At 40.4% G+C, this 25,757-nt stretch overlaps 6 non-coding genes across 6 annotated transcripts; 3 read left to right on the top strand and 3 right to left on the bottom strand.

The window, feature by feature from the left end:
- Nucleotides 1-15,346: 15,346 nt before the first annotated feature.
- trnad-guc (transfer RNA aspartic acid (anticodon GUC)) lies at nt 15,347-15,418 on the bottom strand. Its single transcript has one exon. It is a non-coding gene; the product is annotated as a tRNA-Asp (tRNA).
- A 1,353-nt stretch (nt 15,419-16,771) lies between these two features.
- trnan-guu (transfer RNA asparagine (anticodon GUU)) lies at nt 16,772-16,845 on the top strand. Its single transcript has one exon. It is a non-coding gene; the product is annotated as a tRNA-Asn (tRNA).
- A 607-nt stretch (nt 16,846-17,452) lies between these two features.
- Nucleotides 17,453-17,526, bottom strand: trnan-guu (transfer RNA asparagine (anticodon GUU)). The gene has a single exon. It is a non-coding gene; the product is annotated as a tRNA-Asn (tRNA).
- A 111-nt stretch (nt 17,527-17,637) lies between these two features.
- trnak-cuu (transfer RNA lysine (anticodon CUU)) lies at nt 17,638-17,710 on the top strand. The gene has a single exon. It is a non-coding gene; the product is annotated as a tRNA-Lys (tRNA).
- A 7,142-nt stretch (nt 17,711-24,852) lies between these two features.
- On the top strand, nt 24,853-24,925 carry trnak-cuu (transfer RNA lysine (anticodon CUU)). The gene has a single exon. It is a non-coding gene; the product is annotated as a tRNA-Lys (tRNA).
- Nucleotides 24,926-25,286: 361 nt separating this feature from the next.
- trnak-cuu (transfer RNA lysine (anticodon CUU)) lies at nt 25,287-25,359 on the bottom strand. Its single transcript has one exon. It is a non-coding gene; the product is annotated as a tRNA-Lys (tRNA).
- Between the last annotated feature and the right edge of the window lie 398 nt (nt 25,360-25,757).

Raw genomic sequence — 25,757 nt, 5'->3', positions numbered from 1 at the left:
GGAGGTCCTGGGCTGGCGTGGTTACACGTGGTCTGCGGTTGTGAGGCCGGTTGGTTGTATTCTCTAAATTCTCTAAAACGACGTTGGATGCGGCTCATGGTAGAGAAATTAACATGAAATTCTCTGGTAACAGCTCTGTTGGACATTCCTGCAGTCAGCATGCCAATCGCACACTCCCTCAAAACTTCAGACATCTGTGGCATTGTGTTGTGTGACAAAACTGCACATTTTAGAGTGGCCTTTTATAGTCCACAGCACAAGGTGTACCTGTGTAACGATCATGCTGTTAAATCAGCTCCTTGATATGCCATACTTGTCAGGTGGATGGATTGTCTTGGCAAAGGAGAAATGCTCACTAACAGGGATTTAAACAAATTTGTGCATAAAATTTGAGAGAAATAAGCTTTTTGTGCTTATGGAACATTTCTGGGATCTTTTATTTCAGCTCATGAAACATGGGACGAACCCTTTGCATGTTGCATTTATATTTTTGTTCAGTTTAATATTTAGCTTCACACGTCGGCTATACATCCCTAACGTCTCTCTTCCAGTTGTTCCAGTGCGCAACATGCTGTAGCAGGGGTCGGCAACCCTGCTCCTGGAGTGCCGCTGGCACTTCATGTTTTTGATTGAACTGACCTGGAAGACCAGATGTGTTGAATTTAGGCAATCATTGAACTGATCACTTGACTTAGTTGGTGTGGTGCCTAGTTGGAACAATATCTTAAAGTACCTGCGGCACTCCAGGAACAGGGTTGCCTACACCTGGGCTATAGGCTACACAAGCCTCTCCGGAGTAGGCCATTCCTCTTCTCGTGAAATTGATATTATTGGGTGTCTGTCTGAATAGTATTAACTCCAATCTCTACAAAGAGCACTTTCAACCACAGACATCAGGCAGATAAATAAATCGGCGTGTAAACAGGGGCGAAAATCTGAGATCAACCTTGGAGGGGACAATTACATGACATTTTCTCAGGAGCAATTCCTGAGGGGGACACCAAAAGTAGTGCTGTAACACATAGCCTACGTTGTAATATGTTAAATGTATATTGAGGGACCATAATCCCTACTACTGGATAATTGTTAGGTACAGTAGTTAACTGAAGGGTTGTCCCAACTTGTTTAAATCGTTATAATACTACTACTAATAATAGTTATAGCAGTGTTCCTTATCAGTCCAGTATGTATGCAGGTATTCGTACTTACAACCAGCAATATCAAGAAAGGCCAGTAGGCGGCAATGGTACTGTACACTGTATGGGAGCAGTTTTCATAAATACAATGAACATGGTGTGATCTCATCGTAAAGAATCTCCATTGAGAACCATCACAAAGTTGGTCTCCGTATTGAATTGACCTTTTAATTTGACTTTGTGATACATTTATATAGTCATTAAATATGTGCACCTGGCCTGAGTCTACTACAATATCTTTACAAGAACAAAACGCTTAAAATAAGTACAGTTCTAAAAGCAAAATAACTACTTCAATGAAAAACCCAAATAAATCAAACAAAATATCCTTCAGTCAGTGTCTCAACTCTTCAAACAGCAGCTATGGACAAGTATGTTACACAAAGTATGCAATTTTAAATAAAATAACATGAAATAAATCATTTGTAAGTGTACTGTCATGTACTAAAAACTGAAAACTACTAAACAAAAGAACAAATATCAATTACACCAGGGGTTCTCCAACAGGGGTCCACGGACTAATTGCAAGGTGTCCGTGAAATAAAAAAGTGTAATGAATGTAGTCAGTACAAGGTTTCCAGTAAGTTTACATATAATATAGAGGGGGTGGAGGTCCCTGAGGACCGCTGAAAACCTTGCCTGCCTTACCTCAAAATATGCAGGGGTTCCAGCATCCAAAAAAGGTTGAGAACCACTGCTATACACACTCCTGAACAAAAGAACCGAACATATGTTTGCGGGTTTCAATGGATCCAACAAATTGCTGGCAGATATTTTCCCTCTTGAGACTGTCCAGCCTGTCTCTATGTACATTACAGGCAACTACACCGTTCAGTCTCTCTTGGCCCATGCTAGCCCGTAGCCAAGTCTTTAACCTGCGGAGTGCACTGAAACTCCTCTCAGCCTCACATGAAGACACTGGCACCACAAACAAAATTCTGATCAGCACCTCAACTTGGTCAAACAACCCCCGTACCTCCACTGGAAGCCTCCTAAGGACCTCTGCTGCCTCTCCACTGCTGCTACAGGGGTATTTGTTGTGAAAGAGAGGGATCTGCACTGAAAGAGAATCTATGTTCAGCTCAGGGTACTGATCTAGAGACTCACCCATGAGAAGCGCTTTGTTCCAACTTTTGCAGGACGTTTAGACTGTCCTGGTCAAAACGGTCAAAACGGTCGCCAAACTGAACCTCCACACCATCCAACACTTAAAAGAATTCTGCCCTATAGTGATCCACTGCTTTGCCATCAAATCGTCTTGAGTGCGTCTCAATGGATTCAATAGTCAATCAAAGTTGTTGCTTTCTCATACAATGCAAGGTAGCTTTCGTCATTTCTCTTGCCCCTAAGAGATGACCGCACACACGCGACTGCAGCCTGCATACCAGAGACAGTCTGAGTTTTCTTCTGCAGTGAAATGTTTAGACATTCAAGCTCTCCAAGAACAGCAGAGGCAAGTGTGAGGCCCAACACAGTCTTTGCTGAAGTGCTCGAATAAGCCACTGGCAGTTGAAGCTGTCTTGGATGCAGTTTTTTCCATCTCCTCTAGGCTGCTGAGTACCCGCTCATACTGCCCTAGCACAGCTCTAATAGCAGTATTCCGCACAGTCCACCTTGTTGGACATAGGGTTTCAGGGTGGTCAGATTTGTATCTTTGGACGTGGCAATTGATTCAAACATGCTCTTAAACTTTCCTGACTGGCCATAGAGGACACCTAACTGATGGACCCAAGAAAGGGAATCCCGGACCAGTGGGGAGGCTGAGCAGCCAGCCTGTGTAATCAGATTTACACAGTGTGCTCCACAATGGACATAGAGGGCTAATGGCTGCTGCCTCCTCACAATTGCCTGTGCATCTGTGTATTTTCCTGCCATGTTTGAGGCACCATTGTAACTCTGCCCACGTAAGCCAGACATGGGCAAATTGAGCCTCAACAACACATCAGTTGCCACTTTCGCAATGCCCTCGCCTGTTGTCTCCGACACCCTGTATAGCCCAATAAACTCCTTGTGAGGGACAAGGTCATGGTCAACATAACGCAGACAGACACTCTCCTGTTCAGCACCAGAGACATCTTGAGTACCATCAACAATTAATGAAAATTGTACAATCGGAAGAGACGTAATCTCAGCTGCAATGCCTCAAATGACTGTATTGGCCATGATGTTCAGAATTTCATTCTGTGCTTTGGGGCCTGTGTACATTGTGGTACGCTCTGTTAACCACTTCAGTAAAATGGGATCATCCTCTTCTGCCCTGAGTTTCAAAAGCTGGTATAAATTCCCACTGTCATCCGTGTGGCCTCTAAAGGCTTGTCCCTGTCTTACTACATGCCACACCGAACTAACAATTTTCATCAAGCAATGCCTTGCGTCCTCCTGCTGTTTACCCCACGCGCTGGATAACTGGACACTGATTGGATTTAGCTGGTGTGCTGTTACAGTTACAAAGTGGCGGTGGGTTTGGCAGTTTTGATGTGCTGTGAATTTTTCAATGGCTTTTCTCCAGTTCCTAAATCCTGCACTAATGAAGGCAGCATCTGCTCTTTGGCCAAAAGATGGCTGGCTTGAAAACCCTTGGCTACAGTGAAAACACAACACTCCTTTTATTGATGGATTATAATGTAGCCAGGGGAAATCGCGAAACCATCTCTTGAAACGTCAACACTCTGTTTGCAAGAGTTTGCGGTTCTATAAATTGTGGGTGTGGCTGATATGGTTTTGTGCCATCACTGAGGTAACTGGACGATGCTGTGCCACTGTCCCCTATACTGGTGCTGCTGGCAACAAGGGTGACACCTGGTCCTGCCGTGGCTGTGACACTGTCCTCTGAAGTCTCTTTCCTTGGCTCTTTCCCTTTCACCACCCTCACAGTCTGTCTCCTAGAAAAGAAATAAGGTGTTTGCTGTACTCCTAACTACCAGTACCCAAAACTACACAATTAATCACAACAGCAATACCATTGCCTTAAACAAATCTTAGTTTAGTCACCAGTTTAAGTTGAGTGGGGGTATCCATGGCATTTTCCAATTATGTCCCTATTTTACAAATCAAAAAAATTGAGAACCTTTCATAATGTTGCCAAACAAAGACTCAACAAACTTACCTGAGACTCTGTCTCTGCCAATCTGTCCCTGCATATCTGTCCCCAGCTCTGCTGTCTGTGTGCCATCTGTTGCCTGCTCTGCCTAATGACATCATTGTGAAACATTTCCATTAGCATTTCACTTCTTTCTTATGAAAATTTTATCAACTCGTCTTTGAGATATTAGGCTACTAGAGTTCTTACTTTGCGTTTTGGTGTACTGAAAAATACTCTGATGTCCGTCTTTTAACTTTTTTCTGACATGTTTCTACCTGGCTGGCCGGTCTAGCTGCACACACACACATTTACACAACACATGCTGCAACGTTTTGAAATTTTAACATAGTTTGTTTCATATTGGCAGGTTTCCAACAAAAGCTGAATTTGCAAAGCTAGCGAGCACCAATTCCGTTTCTGTGGTGTTTGCTATAATCTTTGCTACCTGGTTAAATAAAGGTGAAAAAAAAAATCCACTAGCGACAATTTAGCTTTTGCAACGAGACCATTAAATATATTTAAGACAATGGTATAAGAGAGTGTAGTTCTGTTCAGTTTGGACTTCAGTTTATCGCTAACCTTATCACAGGGACTTTGAAGCACTACAGCTGCATGCTAATCTTGGAATAAACTGACGATAGCAAATATTTCATTTTTGACGATGCCACATGAATGGAATAGGTACTAGCTAGCTTGATAGTTAATGTTTGCTTTAGTTTGCGCGCTAGCTCTGCAAATTCAGCTAGTGTGTGAACCCTGCAACATTAAAAAAAGATATACATTGCTATGGCGCGATTGACTGGATTACCTCACGTCAGTTACGTACATCGAGTGCCTTTCGGACAGTAGATACGAACCCTCTGTTACCTTGCCAGCTAAAGAACTGGCAGTGGATCAAACCATTGTGAGGCAAAGGGTGGGGGGGGGGTCGCAATCTTGTGAAACTTAAAAACGCGCTATTAAGTGTCTATAATCAGCACAAGTGCTTTCATTGCGTATTATTAATATTATTGAAATTACATAGTTATCTTTACAGTGATATATTGGGGGGGACAAATCATATTTTTTCCAGGATGGGGGGGTCGTGTCCCCCCCGTCCCCCCTGGGATTTCCGCCTATGCGTGTAAATATAAAATAAAGACACCACAAAACCAATATAAACAGATGATATGTGCCCGTATGTATGAGAGTCAGGCATACACAGAAATGCACACGGATAGTGTTTGAGGTGGATTAATGGTCAAAGCAGATGAAATCATCCTATGATGGAACCACGGATATGTATGTTACCACACACACAAATCCTACACACACACACACACACACACACACACACACACACACATACACACACACACACACACACAATACCCCAAAAGCATCTATGCATTGGCCCGGGAATCAAACGCAGGCCTCCAGCGAATTTGACCACGGAACCGCAAATGCTTAGGTTTCGGTGGTAAGGGTAGTGGGTCACGCCAAATTTTAGGGACAACCATTTGAAGGGGCATGAATAAAGTTGAGGAGATTACTGGGAATTGTGGAGGAACCGAGCAGGCGAGTTTAACGATGAGGCCAAAAGGTTTCTGAACTGTTCACGTTCTGCCAGTTCACGTTCGATAGCATTCTCATAGGGTTGGGTTGGTCCTGGTCAGTCCCTGGATGGGAGACCAGATGCTGCTGGAAGTGGTGTTGGAGGGCCAGTAGGAGGCACTCTTTCCTCTGGTCTAAAAAATATCCCAATGCCCCAGGGCAGTGATTGGGTGACACTGTGACACTGCCCTGTGTAGGGTGCCGTCTTTCGGATGGGATGTTAAACGGGTGTCCTGACTCTCTGAGGTCATTAAAGATCCCATGGCACTTATCGTAAGAGTAGGGGTGTTAACCCCGGTGTCCTGGCTAAATTCCCAATCTGGCCCTCAAACCATCATGGTCACCTAATAATCCCCAGTTTACAATTGGCTCATTCATCCCCCTCCTCTCCCCTGTAACTATTCCCCAGGTCGTTGCTGCAAATGAGAACGTGTTCTCAGTCAACTTACCTGGTAAAATAACGGTAAAATAAAAAAAATAAAAAAAATAGAGAATGACTGGTGATGTTAGCTAGTTAGCTAATTACACCGTATCAAACGCTCGTTATCCATTCAGCCTGGATCCCTTTTAATTCAAAGATCAATACGTGAAATTGCAATTTTGTTAGACAAAATATCAATGACAGAAGTCAGAAAGCGTGCCGAAATGTTTTATGTAGATTACATCAGCATATTTGAACTTTGAAGAGTGTATAGGACGTAAATGTTGGTATAGTGTGTGTGTGTGTCTATATGGATGTGTTCAGACAGGCAACCCAATTCTGATATTTTTTTCACTAATTGGTGTTTTGACAATTCAGGCCATCTCTGAAAAAGATTTGATGTGATTGGCCAAAAGACCAATTAGTGAAAAAAGTATCAGAATTTGGCTAACTGTGTAAGCACAGCCTTTGTCCACCTATAGAAATGCAGGTTAGCGTTTTTTGTCATGAAACTTTTTGTCATGAAACCCTAAATCTCAGGAATTTGTGAGCTTCTGCTCTCCCAACTTGGTCATCGAATTTCGCCCTTTTTACCTTCCGAGAGAGTTCTCTGGGATTATCGTCACGGCTGTGTACATCTTGCCCAAAACTGACAATACAAAAATACAAAGATTTTCATTGGACCTTGAATAAACTGAAAAGTATAGGAACAAAGTGGAGGAGCAATTCAGCGGGTCGTATACGTATGCGGCCGGGGCTTCTAACGATCACAGATTACAAAAAGAAAGCCAGTCACGTCGCAGACACCAACGCCACCCTACCAGACAAGCAAAACACATTTTTCTCACGCTGCAAGAAAAATGACTGAGCTGCCGAGGAGAACCCCTGAGAGCAACGCGGGCTACGTGCCCTCGTGTCTCCACGGAGGATGTATGTAAGTCATTCAAACATGTTAACCCTCGCAAGACTGCTGGCCCAGACGGCATCTTTAGACGCGCCCCCACAGCATGTGCAGACCAGCTAGATAGCTGTTGTGTTTTCTGACATTTTCAATCTCTCTGTAGCTCAGGCTGTTATCCCCACATGCTTCTAGATCAACCCCTCATCCCTGTGCCGAAGAAAGGGAAAGTAACTGAACTAACTACCGACTCATAGCACTCACTTCCGTCATCAGGAAGTGCTACGAGAGGCTAGTCAAAGTAGTGTTACACTGTATACCGAAATGTAGGTACTTTTCCGATACAAAAAAACAAAAAGGTATGTTACTACAGATTTTGAATCAAGTCTGTATCAGCTCAGGCCCTTTATAGCGTGACGAGCAAAGTGCATGCTCCACTTATTCATTGTTAGAGCTGTCTGGGCTGCATTACCTTCCCACTCATGCTGCACAAAATTTGACACACTTAAAAAATGCAACACGGCATGTAGACATGTTTAAACTGTTCATTACTGTTTGCAAAACAATTTCCATATAGACTAGAACACTTTTACACAACGCAAGACGAAGCAGGTAGCTTCCAGCTTTAATTGGAGGCTAACATTCCTTGCTAGCTTACAGCAGATTTCACTGCCCTAGTACTTTGTTTGTGATACCATAACACAAAATATGCTGATTTCAAAGCTGATGGTCACCTAAAACTTTATTAATTCACGTTGTCTCCCTCGCCACCAAAAACGAATTCACTTCATCGTCTTTCTTTGCCTCCCGTCTGGTTTCAACTAGATTCCATAGCCACAGTCAGATTCCACAGCCACATTCTTCCTGGCGAATAAAGTCATTAATTTCTTAAAGAGACAGTGCACACGTTTAGAAAATAAATGATTGCTTCTTTGATGCAAATGTTTTTAATCAGTAAAATAAAAAAAGTCCTAAATGGAAGAGATTGTTTGTCATCTGTAGCCGCATGAAATCAGCTTAAACAAGCTCAATAACTCAGTAACTCTTATTGAATAATAAGAGTGGTATTTAGAATCATGATGGTATTGACCATTGTGATTCTAAACCTGGTATCGGTATCGAGGTCAAAATTCTTGTATCGTGACAACACTAAGTCAAAGACTACATCACCTCCTACCTCCCAACAAACTCGACCCTCTGCAATTTGCCTATCGCCCGACACATCCAAGGATGACGCAATTGCCATTGCACTGCACAGTGCCCTCACCCACCTGGACAAGAGGAATGCATGTGAGGATGCTATTTATCGACTACAGCTTGGCATTCAATACCATAATGCCCTCTAAGCTCACCACAAGCTCACAGTCCTGGCACTGAACTTCTCTCTATGCAACTGGGTCCTGGACTTCGTGAAGGGCTGCCCCCAGGTTGTAAAGGTAGGCAACATTAACTTCTCCACACAGATCCTCAACACGGAGGACCCACATGGGTGTGTCCTCAGTTCCCTCCTGCACTCCCTGTATACCCATGACAGCGTGGCCTCACACAGTTCCAACTCCATCATCAAGTTTGCTAACGACACGACAGTAGTAGACCTGATTACCAACAACAACGAGATGGCCTACAGGGAGGAGGTAAGCACTCTCTCTGACGGTGTGGTGCCAGGTAAACAATCTCTCCCTCAACATCAGCAAAACAAAAGAGCTTATTGTGGACTTCAGGAGGAACCAGGCTGGGATAACCCCAATCCTCATCAACGGGCCACAGTGGAGACGGTCAAAAACATCAAGTTCCTCAGTGAACAGATCCCCGAAGAGCTGAAATGGTCAAACTTGATATTTGTCTTGTATTTCATTAGGATCCCCATTAGCTGTTTCAAAAGCAGCAGCTCCTCTTCCTGGGGTCCACACAAAACAATGAAATAATACAGAACATTAACAGACAAGAACAGCTCAAGGACATAACTACATCAATAAAATAAAAAGATCACATGTAGTCTACATATCAATACATACACACAAACTACCTAGGTCAAAACATTGTGCCGTGAGGTGTTGCTTTATCTGTTTTTTGAAACCAGGTTTGCTGTTCATTTGAGCAATATGAGATGGAACGCACCACTGGGTGCACACTGCCGGAGGAAGGCCAAGAAGATCATCAGGGACCATCATCAGTAGAGGTCGACCGATTTAATTGGAATGGCCAATTAATTATCTTATAAAAAACGATCAATCTTAACATAATCACTAGTTAACTACACATGGTTGATGATATTACTAGTTTATCTAGCTTGTCCTGCATTGCATATAATCGATGCAGTGTCTGTTAATTTCTCATCGAATCACAGCCTACTTTGCCAAACGGGTGATGATTTAACTTCTTTGGGGTAGGGGGCAGTATTTTCACGTCCGGAGGAAAAGCTTGCCCAGAGTAAACGGCCTGCTACAAAGCCATACAAGCTAGAATATGCATATTATTAATAGATTCGGATAGAAAACACTCTGAAGTTTCGAAATCTTTTTGAATGATGTCTGTGAGTATAACAGAACTCATATGGCAGGACGAAACCTGAGAAAAAATCGAACCAGGAAGTGGGAAATCTGAGGTTGGTCGATTTTCAACTCAGCTCCTATTGAAGATACAGTGGGATATTGGTAATATTGTGTGGCTCTCTGCAAAATCAAAGAATGTTTTGGAACTTCTGAACGTAACGCGCCAATGTAAACTCAGACTTTTGGATATAAATATGAGCTTTACCAAACAAAACATACATGTATTGTGTAACATGAAGTCCTATGAGTGTCATCTGATGAAGATCATCAAAGGTTAGTGATTAATTTTATCTATATTTCTGCTTTTTGTGAATCCTCTCCTTCTCTTTGTGAATCCTCTCCTGTTATTCTGTGAATAGGCACTCACCTAACATAATCGTTTGGTTTGCTTTCGTCGTAAAGCCTTTTTGAAATCAGACACTGTAGCTGGATTTACAACAAGTGTATCTTTAAAATGGTGTAAAATACATGTATGTTTGAGGAATTTTAATTATGGGATTTCTGTTGTTTTGAATCAATGCCTTTCTAAAAATCAATACACAAGTATATATTTTTCAACCAGCATATTTAGTTAATATTGTTTATCAGCAGTTTTAAGGGTAGCAACGTGCTTCTTTATCACATTTGGTCATCAAAATCACTTACTAGTGTTTCAGTTCATCTTTAATAGCTGGGCATCGGCACACACTTCTGCAAATACACACCTGTTTCCAATAAACGGGGGGTCTAAATGAATTGTTTGAGTGAACTTCAGTGACTACTGTAAAGATTGCGCAAACGAAGATAAAGAAGAGCAACATCATTCCCAAGGATGAGACAGCAGTGTGGTTTGACATGGTCGGCTCAACTACAGTGGATATAAGAGGTGCAACGAGTGAGAGAGAATTGGTTCTGTATCGGGGGTGTATGATAGGCGGCCTTTGCAAGTTCTGCGATGGATTTGATATTATAATGTTTATACTGGTCACAAACAGTGTTGTAGTCTTTTCAAAATTTTATTGAGCAAAAGCTGAGAGCGTTATATTGAATTCATTTACAGTTTTGAAGTCATATCCCCCGTACTTGACTACTCCTAATTAAGTCTATATAACACACTGTCGTTGTTAGAATCTTAATGTCATTCCCCCTCCCGTCCCTCATTCACCGCCAGTCATTTACCGCCAGTCAGCCTGCCCAGCTGATGATGGCCCATTGAAACTACACCTAAACTATATCGGAAAAAAAATTCACACATATAACAGAGTTAGCCTAAAGACAAGATTATATTGACAATAGTCTGATGGGTGACAATATTATAAATGTTTTAATTGTATAGGAAGAATCTGATGAACAGCGCAGCTTGGAATTGACACAGAGGCAGGGAAACAGAGGTGACTTATCATTGCCAAAAAACTCTTAAAAATTACCTCTTGAGCTCTATTTCAAAATATAACTTTATGGCAGAAGTACCGCGATTCCATGCACTCCCCACGTGCACTCGCAACACTTAAAGAACAGTTGTATATTTAAAGGGAATAATAGATTTTGGCAATGAAGCTCTTCATCTACTTCCCCAGAGTCAGATGAACTTGTGGATACCATCTTTGCGTCCGGTATGAAGGAAGTTAGAGGTATGCACATGCCAATGCTAACTAGCGTTAGCACAATGACTGTTCCCATTGACTTCCTGTCATTGCCCTGACACTAGTTAGCAATTGCGCTAACGCTAGTTAGCAACTTCTTTCAAGCTGCATGCAGAAACACAAAAATGGTATCCATGAGTCCATCTGACTCCAGGGAAGTAGATAAAAGGCTTCAATGCAAAAATCCCGAAGTATTCTTTTAAACTTGAAATATACCAGTCTGTTCTTTTGAAATGCACTTTCTTAATTTCATAATGTTCCTTAAGACCTGCCCTTAATTAATTATCTTAGTGATGGTGTTCATTTGGATTGGATTTTAACACTTGCATTTTGATGTTTTAGTTGTTTTTTGTTTGTACATTGGCTATACCCTACAGTTACATAAACTAATGAAAATACTATTGTGTTTGTTGAAATACATTTGGTTTTGTATTCAAATCAAACAATTTTTTATTTGTCACATGCGCCGAATATAACAGGTGTAGTAGACCTTACAGTGAAATGCTTACTTACAAGCCCTTAACCAACAATGCAGTTTTAATAAAAATACCTTAAAAAAATAAGAAATTAAAGTAACCAAATAATTAAAGAGCAGCAGTAAAATAACAATAGTGAGGCTATATACAGGGGGTACCGGTACAGAGTCAATGTGCGGGGGCACCGGTTAGTCGAGGTAATTGAGGTAATATGTACATGTAGGTAGAGTTATTGATGTACTGGGCCTTACGCACTACCCTCTGTAGTGCTTTGCGGTCAGAGGCTGAGCAGTTGCCATACCAGGCAGTGATGCAACCCGTCAGGATGGTGCAGCTGTAAAACCTTTTGAGGATCAGAGGACCCATGCCAAATCTTTTCAGTCTCCTGAGGGGGAATAGGTTTTGTCGTGCCCTCTTCACGACTGGCTTGGTGTGCTTGGACCATGTTAGTTTGTTGGTGATGTGGACACCAAGGAACTTGAAGCTCTCAACCTGCTCCACTACAGCCCCGTCGATGAGAATGGGGGTGTGCTCGGTCCCTCTTTTCCTGTAGTCCACAATCATTTCCTTTGTCTTAATCACATTGAGGGAGAGGTTGTTGTCCTTGCACCACACGGTCAGGTCTCTGACCTCCTCCCTATAGGCTGTCTCGTCGTTGTCAGTGATCAGGCCTACCTACCACTGTTGTCATCGGCAAACTTATTGATGGTGTTGGAGTCATGCCTGGCCGTGCAGTTATGAGTGAACAGGGACTACAGGATGGGACTGAGCATGCACCCCTGAGGGGCCCCCATGTTGAGGATGTGCGTGGCGGATGTGTTGTTACCTACCCTTACCACCTGGGGGCGGCCCGTCAGGAAGTCCAGGATCCAGTTGCAGAGGGAGAGGTTTAGTCCCAGGGTCCTTAGGTCCTAATGTTACCTAAGACCTTTGTAAACACAGTCAAATTATTGTTTTTGTGATAGTATACATGAGATGTATTCATTAGACTGTTCGAATGTTGATGTCAAGAAAACGTATAATTGGCTTAGGCACCGGTGTATCAAGGCCCGGCTTTTCTAAAGTTAAGGAAATAGACGCCTGGCTCAAATAGGAACCTGCCTCTAAATGCTGGTTATGTTCAGTGATTGAAACAAATTAACTGAAGTTTTAGGGTAAAAGAAATACAATTAAAAAGTTCTCTCTCCCCATCGGGGAATTGAACCCCGCATGACAGGCAGGGATACTGACCACTATACTAACGAGGACTAACAAATCTATTTCTCTGGAGCCAAAAATCATATTGGGCACAATAACATCCTGTTCTACTGGTTGTCCCGATTAGCGCACATATAGACAAGCACAAAACAAGAAACACACACACAACTGACATTGACAATGAGACTAGGTATAACGACACAAATGACAAAAAATATTTCTCTAAGTTACACAAGGCTATTTACAGTTGTTGCTGTACATGTGAAAAATATCTAACAAAGGAGTGGATTATAGGTTCTGAATAGACGTCCTTTGAGCCAAATAAATAAGTATTAATATTGGATGTTAAGTGGGGTGAGAATTCTACAAAACAATGCAGTAAACAAATCTGTTTTCACTAAATGTCAATAATTTGGTCGTCAAAAGACATAACAAATGATTTGAAAAAGTTAATGTGGTAGTTGTTCCCATGTCTAAAACTCCCAATACTGTACGTTACTATTGTCACGAATCCCGCCGAGGATGGTGCCTCTTCCTGTTCGGGCGGCGCTCGGCGGTCGTTGTCACCGGCCTACTAGCTGCCATCGATTCCTTTCTTTTTGTTTCTGTTAGTTTGGGCTGATTGGGTGCACCTGTTTTGAGTTTAGTTTGGTGGGTAGGCTATTTAAGGGCAGGTAGCCCGCTGGCTGTTGTGCGGGCTTGTATTCTGTTATGTTGTGGTTGGATTGTAATGTGGATTTTGTTATTTTCTGTGTACAGTTTAGTCCGGTGTTTTTGGACTCGTCTTTTCATGCGCCCGTGTGTTTTAGGGCATGATCGTTTGGAAAATAAATCCTCATTATTGAAACCTGCTCTCTGCGCCTGACTCCATCCACCCAGTACTCCTAGCAGCTCTGACAACTATATTGACGTGATGAGGCCAAATGTAAAGCAAGTGCCGTGCTAAGAAGGTTCAAATCGGTAGAACAGACCTTTTTGTAAAACCTGCAAAATGTGTACGTTTATATTTATGCTGTTGTCAGTGCCCAATGATGTTTGTACCCTGTTTTGTGCTGCTACCATGTTGTGCTGCTGATGTGTTGTTACCATGTTGTTGTCATGTTGTGTTGCTACCATGCTGTGTGGTCATGTGTTGCTGCCATGCTATGTTGTTGTCTTAGGTCTCTCTTTATGTAGTGTTGTGTTGTCTCTCTTGTTGTGATGTGCGTTTTGTCCTATAATTCTATTTAATTTAATTTGTATTTTTAATTCCCGCCACCGTCCCCGCATGAGGCCTTTTGCCTTTGGTAGGCCCTCATTGTAAATAAGAATTTGTTCTAATCTTACTTGCCTAGTTAAATAAATATTAAACAAAATAAATAAAATGTGCTCTTTGCGATGGGTATTCCTCAACCTATCAGAGTAAGATCGATGTGACATTGTATTGCCAAGAAGTATGGGAAAGTCCTGAGGGTGTTTCACATTCATCAGACATCTTTGACTGAAATATAAGGTAAAACTTTTTCATTTTGAAAAAAAACAGCAGGTTACATGAAAAAAACAGCAGGTTACAAAGTAGAGCTTCGTAGCTACGTTTTGATGTATGGGTTGTCAGGATTGTCAAAATTCACATTTTGCCACACCCATTTCTAGTGCTAGCTTGCTAGATGTGTGGGAGTGCCTGATGCCTGTTCACTGAGGCAACAAGCCAGGCAAGAGGCTGCTTTGGCTGTATTGTGCCAGCAGCAAATTTTATGACTGATGGTTTTATTCTTTCAAGTAAAAACTACCAGAATTCAGTGGCTACAGGACTTAAATATTTTGTCTTGCCCATTCACCCTCTCTGGGCTTAAAAGTCTTTATTTAACCTATCTCCTCCCCTTCATCTACACTGATTGAAGAGGATTTAACAGGGGACATTAATTAGGGATACTAGCTTTCAGCTGGTCATGCTATGCCATGGAAAGAGTAGCTATGCTTAATGTTTTGTACACTCTTGCACATCCATGCTTTAGATTAACAGTCTAACGTGCTAGCCGATTGGGCCGCAAACTAAATTGCTGGGACCCTGACCCTTGACGTTTGTGATCTCATTCTACAATAAATTTCATCTTACATCGGGATATTCTACACCATATTCAGGATGTCGTCATAGTATGACAAAATATAGGGGGTAGGAGGGGTAAAGGCCAATTTGGAACACCCGTATACAATGAGGTTTATCTCACAGTCAGAAGTATAAGGAAAAAAATGCATCCTCCCTGTCGGGGAACACCTGTATACAATGAGGCTAATCTCACAGCCAGAAGTATAAGGGAAAAAATCTTATCCTCCCCGTCGGGGAATTGAACCCCGGTCTCCCGCGTGACAGGCGGGGATACTGACCACTATACTAACGAGGACTGATTGTGATCGGAAGTTTTACCTTTTAAACAAAATATATTACCCGAAGGGTTCTCTTTTCCTGGAGCCAATTTTGATTTTGGGCATGAGTTACAGTTACTGTCTAGTAACAATCTCACTTTAAAAAAATGATATTCTGTTAACTCATTCCCAGAGCATACGTTTGGGTATGAGTATGCTTTGTGGCTTTGCGGCCAAAGCATACGTTTGAGAAGAAAAAAAAATCTTAAAAAACTCCACCTCAAACTTGTATCTCAAACAGACCGTTAAAAAACTGCAAGCTATTTCCTCATAGAGTATGCTGTCATACTCCTGAGGAGGATTAGCTGGCCAAGCAGCGGTCTACTTGCATGAATATTTTTTAAGACCGGTATATGCCTACACCATTCCAATACAGAAAAGCTATTTTTAACATAATTATAATTTTTTTGAAGGAAAGCTATTTCACTAATATTGTATTTAATTAAGTCATATTTCATAGAAATCTGGAAACACTGGACAGTTACTTCAACAACACAACAATATCCTGTTTCACTTGTTGTCCCTATTCAATTTATGATGCCCCGCCCACGCTTGACCCAGTTCCTGATCAAGCATGATTGATTTCCGCCTACCGGCACATTCACAAACAAGCTAAACATGGTTAGATATTAATTAAATGTAAAAACGATTAAATAACTTGCACAGAATTGAAAAGATATGTTAATTCTGTTTTAGATAGTCAGCATATTAGACTGTATCGAATGGTAGTTGTTATCCATAGAGGCTGTATGCCTTTTCAATCAAAGATGCGCCCTTGTTGCCAGGCATCATAAAGTGAATAAACTAAAATTATATTACATGCTCCCCTCTCGTCTAAACCCTTCAATCATCTTGGATCGTTACACCTTGTAGCCATGTAGACTACGGACTAGGTTAGTACCAATAATTTATATACACACACAAGATGACTAGATATGGGGCGCTGTTTTGAAGCCACCGCACCATCTTGGCACTCCCCCTCCATAATAAAACATATTTTAGAAGCGATGGAAACGCATGTATTAAAGTCTCGATTTGTTTTTGTCACGTTCATTCTATTACAGACACTTTAATGCATACTTTTAAATTATATTATGTGAGCAACATTTTTCATTCAAAAATATATAAACATTTCCCTGAAAGGTATATAATTGTTTGAAAGTTCTAATGTTACTGTCCCCACGACACAAAAAAAATAAATACCAATATGGCCGACCGGTGGCTTCAAAGCCTCTCATTGACCAATACTTAGTATCAGCAATCCAGGGTTTATATACATCATTGTTTTTTTTACAGAATATAAATCTTCCTCCCTTTCTCTACAACACCGTGTCTCTGTGGCGCAATCGGCTAGCGCGTTAGACTGTTAATCTAAAGGTTGGTGGTTCGAGCCCACCCAGGGACGGATTGTTTTCCTTTTAGCAAATGCTAAAGCATTAGTGACTCATATCATTTTAGCATTAGGGATTCATAACTGTTGTTTTGAAGTCAAGAAATTATGCTCATATTTTTTTCAATATTTAAGTGGTACCTAGTTAGTGTGTTAGTAAACCATAATACCATGTTTTTTCCATGTTAAACTCACACTGCACTGCACAGATTTACAATGTAAGAGACAGGCAAGAGGGGCACAACACAACGACAAACAAAAGACAACATTCAAGAAAGACAGAGGAAAGTTGCATTTACTGCGGGAGGGGAGGATTGCCAACAATCACCATGTGCAACAGGCTACAGCCCTCCGATACTCAGTACAACCACATTTTGTTTATTCTTTAAGAAAATGAAAATTCTGGTGGCTACTGGCTGCATCAAGGAAAACTAAACTTGGCTAATTTACTGTTGAAAATTGTGATATTTTTTGCAATATATGTACAATGAATCCTACAACAGTAAGAGAACATTCCGACAATCTCAGGAGAGGTTCATTCTGATTTGAGTTTGAATTTCTGAGGATCATTTCCTGACTTTAAAACAACTCTTACATGAATCCACTGCTAAAACGATTGCACCGTCCCTGGGTGGGCTCGAACCACCAACCTTTAGATTAACAGTCTAACGCGCTAGCCGATTGCGCCACAGAGACAAGGTTGTTAACATCGTACGAGCTAAATCAGTTTGTTTCTGAGGTAGCACATGAGCGTCACGAGTAGGGGGTTTCAGTTTTAAAATGGAAGTGCTGAACGTAGTATACACAGCCCGGCTAGCTCAGTCGGTAGAGCATGAGACTCTTAATCTCAGGGTCGTGGGTTCGAGCCCCACGTTGGGCGCTATGTTTTGAATAGGAACTGACTTAACAACAACCCTGGCAGTAATCTGAAAAGCATAAAATGTTCACACTTTAATAAACTGAAAATATACTATTTATACATTTGGTAATACTGTTACATATACTATTATATTTAAATATAATTTACATTTTATTAGTAGTGTTTCTCTTTCTCTTTGGACTTCAAAACGTCCAAAATAATTTTCATGAAACCAACAAAACTATTTTAATTTGATGTTTTATTCAAGTTTAAATAAATCAAATCAAATACTGAACACTGAGATGGGTGCTACAATCAGGAATAGTTTGGTGAGGGTTAGTAGGGGCAGAGATACCTTTGAGGAGATGGGAAACTCAGTTGGAATAATATTAAGGTCCATTATGTACGTTGCCCACACGTCGTCAATGGGCCGTGCCGTGCATTCTGGGTGATTTTGGGACAAGGAGCGCTCTCCTTCAAGGAGTGAATGGGAGTAAATTGGGCGCTAGCACAAAACCACCAAATTAGCATGAATTTCGTCAACAAGAAGTACAACATTACAAATATTTTCCTAGATGTGAGATAATGAACTTCGTAATATCGTATAGCTTTGATATCGTAACATTACGTACTTTGGAAGAAAATTGGCCGGTTTGTCGACTCATACCCTTTGAGAAGGGATTGCGTGACGATATTCTTAGCAATTGCGTGACGCAGCATTACAACGTGAACCTGATTGGTCAACAGTCTGACGGGTTACAAGTTTCGCCTCTCATTTCCAATGGTATTGCTATCTCTTCCTTTCTTCAATATCTCTGGTAGGGGGTGCATGTTTACAAAAGGAGGGGCTATACCATATACAAACAGCGCGGCTAGCTCAGTCGGTAGAGCATGAGACTCTTAATCTCAGGGTCGTGGGTTCGAGCCCCACGTTGGGCGCTGCTTTTTGAATATTAGGTGTTTTTATTTTATTTGTCAAGCTGCTTGAATAAAGGCGAAGTAGACTTCACTGTGAAATGCTTACATACGAGCCCTTTTCCAACAATGCACAGTAAAAAAGGAAATAGCAACACAATAAAATAACAATAACAAGGCTATATACAAGGAGCACCGATACCAAGTCAGTGTGCTGAGGTACGAGGTAGTTCAGGTAATATGTACATGTAGGTAGGAGTAAAAGTGACTAGGCACTCAGGTTTGATGATAAACAGATAATAAACAGAGTAGCAACAGCGTGTGTGAAAAAGTGTGAAAGTCTGTCTATGTGTGAGTGTGTGTGTAGGTTTTGTGTGTGTGTGAGCGTATGTAGTATACGTGTGTGTTTGAGTGTGTGGGTAGAGACCAATGAGTGTGCATAGACTCAGTGCAAAATATTTTTATATAAAGAATATATTAATACAAAACCTTCCCAGCAGTAATCTGATAACCTTGTAGCAATGGAACTTAATTCCCATTACATTTTTCACTAAATAATAAAAAATATACTTTTATAAACGTTATAATACTGCACAGTATGAGTCATAATACCCATAAAACAAAGTGATCAAATGGTTCCAATCGTTTTTCCACCATTAAATGTTATCCTTTGTGTATTTTAGAAACACTTCAAATAAGGGCTGTGTTTTATGTAGGCTTAAGGCATCAGCATGCTTCAGTTCGACTGGCGGCTAGCCAGCTAGTTCTTTGTTTCTAGCCATTTTGAGCCTGTAATCGAACCCACAAATGCTGATGCTCCAGATACTCAACTAGTCTAAAGAATGCCAGTTTTATTGCTTCTTTAACCAGAACAACAGTTTTCAGCTGTGCTAACATCATTGCAAAAGGGTTTTCTAATGATCAATTAGAACTCGCATTAGCTAACACAACGTGCCATTGGAACACAGGAGTGATGGTTGCTGATAATGGACCTCTGTACGCCTATGTAAACAATCTGCCGTTTCCAGCTACAATAGTCATTTACAACATGTCTACACTGTATTTCTGATCAATTTGATGTTATTTTAATGGACTTTTTTTTGTTGCTTTTCTTTCAAAAACAAGGACATTTCTAAATGACCCCAAACTTTTGAACGGTAGTGCAAATATATTAAAAAATATATCCAAAATGTGACCAGAGGACAATATTTTGAAAGTTTTTCAAAACCCACACAAAGTAGGCTATTTGATTGACAACGATTCAAACAACTATTCAGAGTCTATTTTAAAATATGGACCGACTAAAATTCTGGTCGAGTGTTTGTCAATTCAATTTAGTCATTGTCTTTTGTTTGGAGCGCTCCTGTCAATGTTGAGTAAGGACGCGCACCTGATTACGCTTAGTAGTAGGCCCATAGGCTACTTGGACTGCGTGCAAATGTAGGCATATAAATGTGCCCATTTGGGGATCTGATAGTATTTCTGTTTGGCTTAACGCACCACCACTGTGGACCAGCTGTGGACCTTCTCAAAGTAATGTTTTCTTCAACTTAAAACAGCAAGCAAACGAAGTCTGTTTTTACATCCATTGAGAATGACAATAGTTCCTCAATGTATTTGAAAAATCTTTCCAGCTTTCTCCCTTTCGATAGCCACTCAGCATGTAAGGGGAAAATGCCATGCTCTGATCCAGTGGAAAGTCATAAAATAAGCCTACCTGATTACTTCTTACCAATACTTGACTTATACTGAAATAAGTTCCGGTTCTCAATTTGGGTGCTGGTACTGTTTATATTTAGGTGCAGGAGCACCACAATACTTTCGAGCTAATATTCTATAAGAGGAACAGGAGCTCAAGCAGTAGAACATTTGAGGTGTTGGTACTCAGCTCCGGTGAGCTCCTGCCCAAGTCAAGCACTGCTTCTTATCCCTTGCACAAATACAGTGGTTCTTCCTGTAAAAGTTGCTCATACTGCAGCACACCACGTTAAGGGTCAGCCATTGTTGCCATTAATGCTAGTTAGTGCTAGTTTGACCACCAGAGGGCATCTTTGAGAAGCATTTGACTTTTTGTAATATTGGTTGTACTAGAGAATGTAAAATATTTTTTTGTAAGAACATAGTATATGGGATTGATTTTAAATTTAGCTTAATTAATTTGATTAATATTATATTCCAAGAAAAATGAAACCCTCAGGGGTTGGTACAATGGTACAATGTGACCATTTCCACACCCTAATTGTAGGCTAACCAATACCCAAATGGAGATTTAGTGAAAATAAAAATCTCATTGATTTATTAAGACCAGTCCCATGCTTGTCACAGAGCAGCGTGAAACGGTGCTGAAATAGTTGACCACACCCAGGTAGTCTATTGCTTCAAATCCTATTAGAACAATAGGATGACGGCGGGCCAGACACTATATATTTAACATGTTTAACATGTAATACATTTCAGTGACAATAAGAGAATCATTTTGATCTGATTACGCTCATAAAATCTCATGTCTATTCAATTATTATTTTTGTCTATTTCTCTGTGCGTTGATTGGTGGGGAGAAACAGGTCTACATAGCTTACTGTAGGCTACACTACTTTTTAACGTCAATATTTGTTCAGAGCAATTTGCGTGATAGCAAGATACAATGTCGCTCTCAAAAAGTATCAAGAAGAAAAGTGGATAATGAAAATCGAAGTTTCAGAGAAGAATGTACAGAGAGATATGCATTCGTCTCTCCCCAATGCCAAGCCAGTGTCTTATTTGTAATGAAAATATCGCTGTTTGCAAATAATTCAATCTCTGATGTAATTATGAATCTAAGCATAGAACTTTCAGTGGCCTTCCCACCCCATATAGAGGCCCGACGCGAAACATTGAAATGTTAACTACAAGCTGCACACTGCACACACAGCTTTTTTTGCGGTCATTTTCTGTAACTTAAACGGGTTACATTTGCAGTTACAAGGAAGAGGGAAACAGTCGTGGACATTGGAGAAATTTGAGGCCTTTACTAGGAAGCTTGAGTTGTTCGATTTGGTCTTGTCATCTGGAAGGCTACTGCACTTCAGCACACTGAAGAAGCATCAGACAGAAGGACCAGGCTGCAGCATTGTCACAGAGGTCATGGAAGATTTCATCAAGCAGCTGAGGGACAACTTATCCACCAGATTTGATGACTACAGCATGCCCAAGGATATTAACTGAACTGATTGAATTCCAGACATCGAGCCAAATCAGGGAAGCGCTCAGGAGTGACGAGTCCCTGTGTGCGTTGTGGGTGGCATGCTCAGAGGAATACAGCACAATAAAGAAACTTGCATTTTATAAGCTAACAATGTTTGGATCGACTTACACCTGCGAGTCCTCATTTTCCTCTATGAACGCAATACAGACTCACGACAGGAACCGACTTTCACATAAGTCAATCGTGGACTGCCTGCACATCAAAATCACAACCATCAAACCCAACACCAACAAGATTGTGTCCGAGGGGAAATGCAACTTTTCTCATTGAATATGTAACTTAGTGGCCTATATGACTGTATTTAGTAAATACTAATATTACTGTGGGAGTTTATCCAGAGATATTTACGTCTCAAGCTGACAGTATGTTCTGTTAGTTCTGTCGTTACAAGAGCAGGCTATCCCGACACAGACAGCCTTTATTTCTTTAAATTATTGTTTTATGTAGGATGCTACATTTTTGACCAGTTGCAATTGTAAGTAGGCCTAATTTAAAAATATATATACTACTTCTATTAGGCTGTTAAACATCTTCTTGTCAATAGGGGGGCGCTGTTTTCACTTTGGAAAAAATCGTGCCCAAATTAAACGGCCTCGTCCTCTGTTCTAGATCATACAATATGCATATTATTATTACTATTGTATAGAAAACACTCAGAAGTTTATAAAACTGTTTGAATTATATCTGTTAGTAAAACAGAACTCATTTGGCAGCAAACTTCCATACAGGAAGTGAAAAATGTGAAAACGAGGCTCTGTTTCAGGGCCTGCCTACTCAACTGGCTTTTATTTATCGATATGTATGCACTTCATACGCCTTCCACTAGATGTCAACAGGCAGTGGAAGGTGGAATGGGGTGTCTAGCTTGATCTGAGGCCGAATAAGAGCTTTTGGAGTGACAGGTCCGGTATTTTCTTTGTCTTCGACGGCGCGCGGGGGAGCTCGACATTGTCTTCTGAAAAGCGTTCGGTATATACGCCGAATATCTCCGGCTCTGATTTTATTTGATACATATGATAAAAACATCATAAAGTAGGTTTTTTCAACCGAGTTTTATCAGTTTATTCAATGTTTATTGGAACTTTTGGAGTTTTCCGTTCTTTGCGCCAAGAGAGGATGGGAATGTTAGCAACCTTGGCTAGCATTGTGGCGCGAATTCGACAGAAGAAATGGACATTCTAAAACCCAACAACGATTTATTCTGGAAATAGGACTCCTTGTACAACATTCTGATGGAAGCTCAGCAAAAGTAAGAAAACATTTATGTTATTTCGTATTTCTGTGTAATATGTTGATGCCTATTCTCCGCCGTGTTGGTGAGCGCTGTCTCACAATAACCCAAGCTGTATGTTGTGGTAAAGTTATTTTTTTAAATCTAACACAGCGGTTGCATTAAGAACCAGTGTATCTTTCATTTGCCATACAACAAGTATTTTTATGTAAAGTTTATGATGAGATCTTTGGTCAGATTAGGTGAGTGTCCAAAATATCTCCGGACATTCTGGGGAAATGTTGCTACGTAATCACAATGTATAACCACGATTTGCAGCTCTAAATATGCAAATTTTTGAACAAAACATAAATGTATTGTATAACATGATGTTATAAGACTGTCATCTGATGAAGTTGTCCAAAGGTTAGTGATTAATTTTATATCTATTGCTGGTTTTTGCGAATGCTACCTTTGCAGTGAATAAATGCCGTTGTGTGTTTGGCTATTGTGGTAAGCTAATATAATTCTATATTGTGTTTTCGCTGTAAAACACTTAAAAAATTGGAAATATTGGCTGGATTCACAAGATGTTTATCTTTCATTTGCTGTACACCATGTATTTTTCATAAATGTTTTATGATGAGTATTTATGTATTTCACATTGCTCTCTGTAATTATTCTGGCTGCTTTGGTGCTATTTTTGATGATGGCTGCAATGTAAAACTATGATTTATACCTCAAATATGCACATTTTCGAACAAAACATAAATGTATTGTATAACATGTTATAAGACTGTCATCTGATGAAGTTGTTCAAGGTTAGTGATTCATTTTATCTCTATTTTGTCGGTTTTGTGAAAGCTACCTATGCGGTGGAAACATGGTGAAAATATGCCGTTGTGTGTTTGGCTATTGTGGTTAGCTAATAGAAATACATATTGTGTTTTCGCTGTAAAACATTTTAAAAATCGGAAATGATGGCTGGATTCACAAGATGTTTATCTTTCATTTGCTGTATTGGACTTGTGATTTCATGAAAATTATATTATATGATATCCCTGTCCCGTTAGGCTAGGCTATGCTAGTCAGCTTTTTTGATGAGGAGGATCCCAGATCCGGGAGGGTGGTGAAGTAGAGGTTGGCTGTTAAGCCTCATAGCCTACCTTAGCCAGTTAAATTATTTTATATAGGTCTAGGCTCCGAAGAAATAAACTCCAATTAAGCCCTCTTGTTGTTTGTAAAGTCAAATTAAAATGAAGATTATTGTTGAAATGAATTGCCTGACAGGTGTAGGTTTTCTCCATCTGTTGGTGTGCAACACTTGCATTTTCAAATCTGAGAGTTAATAAAACCGATTCTTTTGTCCAGAGAGACTTACATGGTTATCAAAATGTCACGATAGGGTAAGCCTACGCAAAACACAGCCCTTATTTGAAGTGTTTCTAAAATCCACAATGGAAAAAAATAATGGTTGAAAAACCTTTGGAGCCATTTCCGTGTTTGACCGCTAGGTTTTATGGGTATTATGAGGTGTCCACTGTGGGGCTCAATTACAAATACTATAACATTTATAATATTTGATTAGTTTCAAGTTAGTATCCTTTAACTTCAAAACTTCTAAAATAATGGAGTACAATTAAACCAACTAAAATAAGAAAATTAATTTAATGTTTTGTTTAAAATTAAATAAATAAAATACTGAACACTTGTGAGTGCTACAATCAGGAGGGGGTTGGGGGAGGGTTAGTAGGTCGAAGGTATACAAAGGGAGGGGCTAGCCTCACATACACAGCCCGGCTAGCTCAGTCGGTAGAGCATGAGACTCTTAATCTCAGGGTCGTGGGTTCGAGCCCCACGTTGGGCGCTTCCTTTTGAATAGGAAGTGATTTCACAACCTCCATGGCAGAAATCGGAAAAACTTAAGCAATGGAATTTAAGCAATGGAATTTAATCCATATTATATTTTTCAGTATATAATAAATCTTTAATAAGGTGAATTTCTCAAAGTAAAATTTATAACACAAATATTTTTGTAGTATTTAGGTTTTATTAGTAGTATTTCTCCAATTTCAAAAACTACTAAAATAATTGAGTAAAATTAAAGCAACTATAAAAATAAAATATTAAAATGTATAAAAAAATTAATAATGTGAACATAGATGAGTAGTACAATCTTGTCTTTACGTCTATGAGCATAGTAAGGTTAGAAGTGCAAAAACATTATGCGCCCAACGTGGGGCTCGAACCCACGACCCTGAGATTAAGAGTCTCATGCTCTACCGACTGAGCTAGCCGGGCATCTGACAGAAAAATGGAAGGAGCCCTCTAAGAACATAACATAAACACTCCCCCTCAACTCTGCAATGGTGGATGTACTGTGTGTTTTTCTTGAGACTAAGGCTTGGGTTGACCTGGAATGTGCTTGTGCCCTGAGACGAGTGAGTGAGTGAGCGTCTATCTGGGGAAATGAGAGCAGAGGGAGAGCAGCTTGATCTAATACAATCGCTGCAGCAGGCTCAACCAATACCCCGCTCGTTTCTTTACAGACAGAAGAACTAGGCAATAGTTGTTTAGAGAACGCAGCACTTCACTGTTTGAGTGAAAGAGACGTGCGTGCTAGCAGCTACAAATACATTTTTCGGATCAAGGATTATAAAAATATAAAATAAAAACTTGTTATACTTGTATTTGGAAAA

This window comes from Salvelinus fontinalis, chromosome 11 (genome assembly GCF_029448725.1).
Source record: "Salvelinus fontinalis isolate EN_2023a chromosome 11, ASM2944872v1, whole genome shotgun sequence".
NCBI lineage: Eukaryota > Metazoa > Chordata > Actinopteri > Salmoniformes > Salmonidae > Salvelinus > Salvelinus fontinalis.
This window is presented reverse-complemented; position numbering and strand designations above follow the sequence as displayed.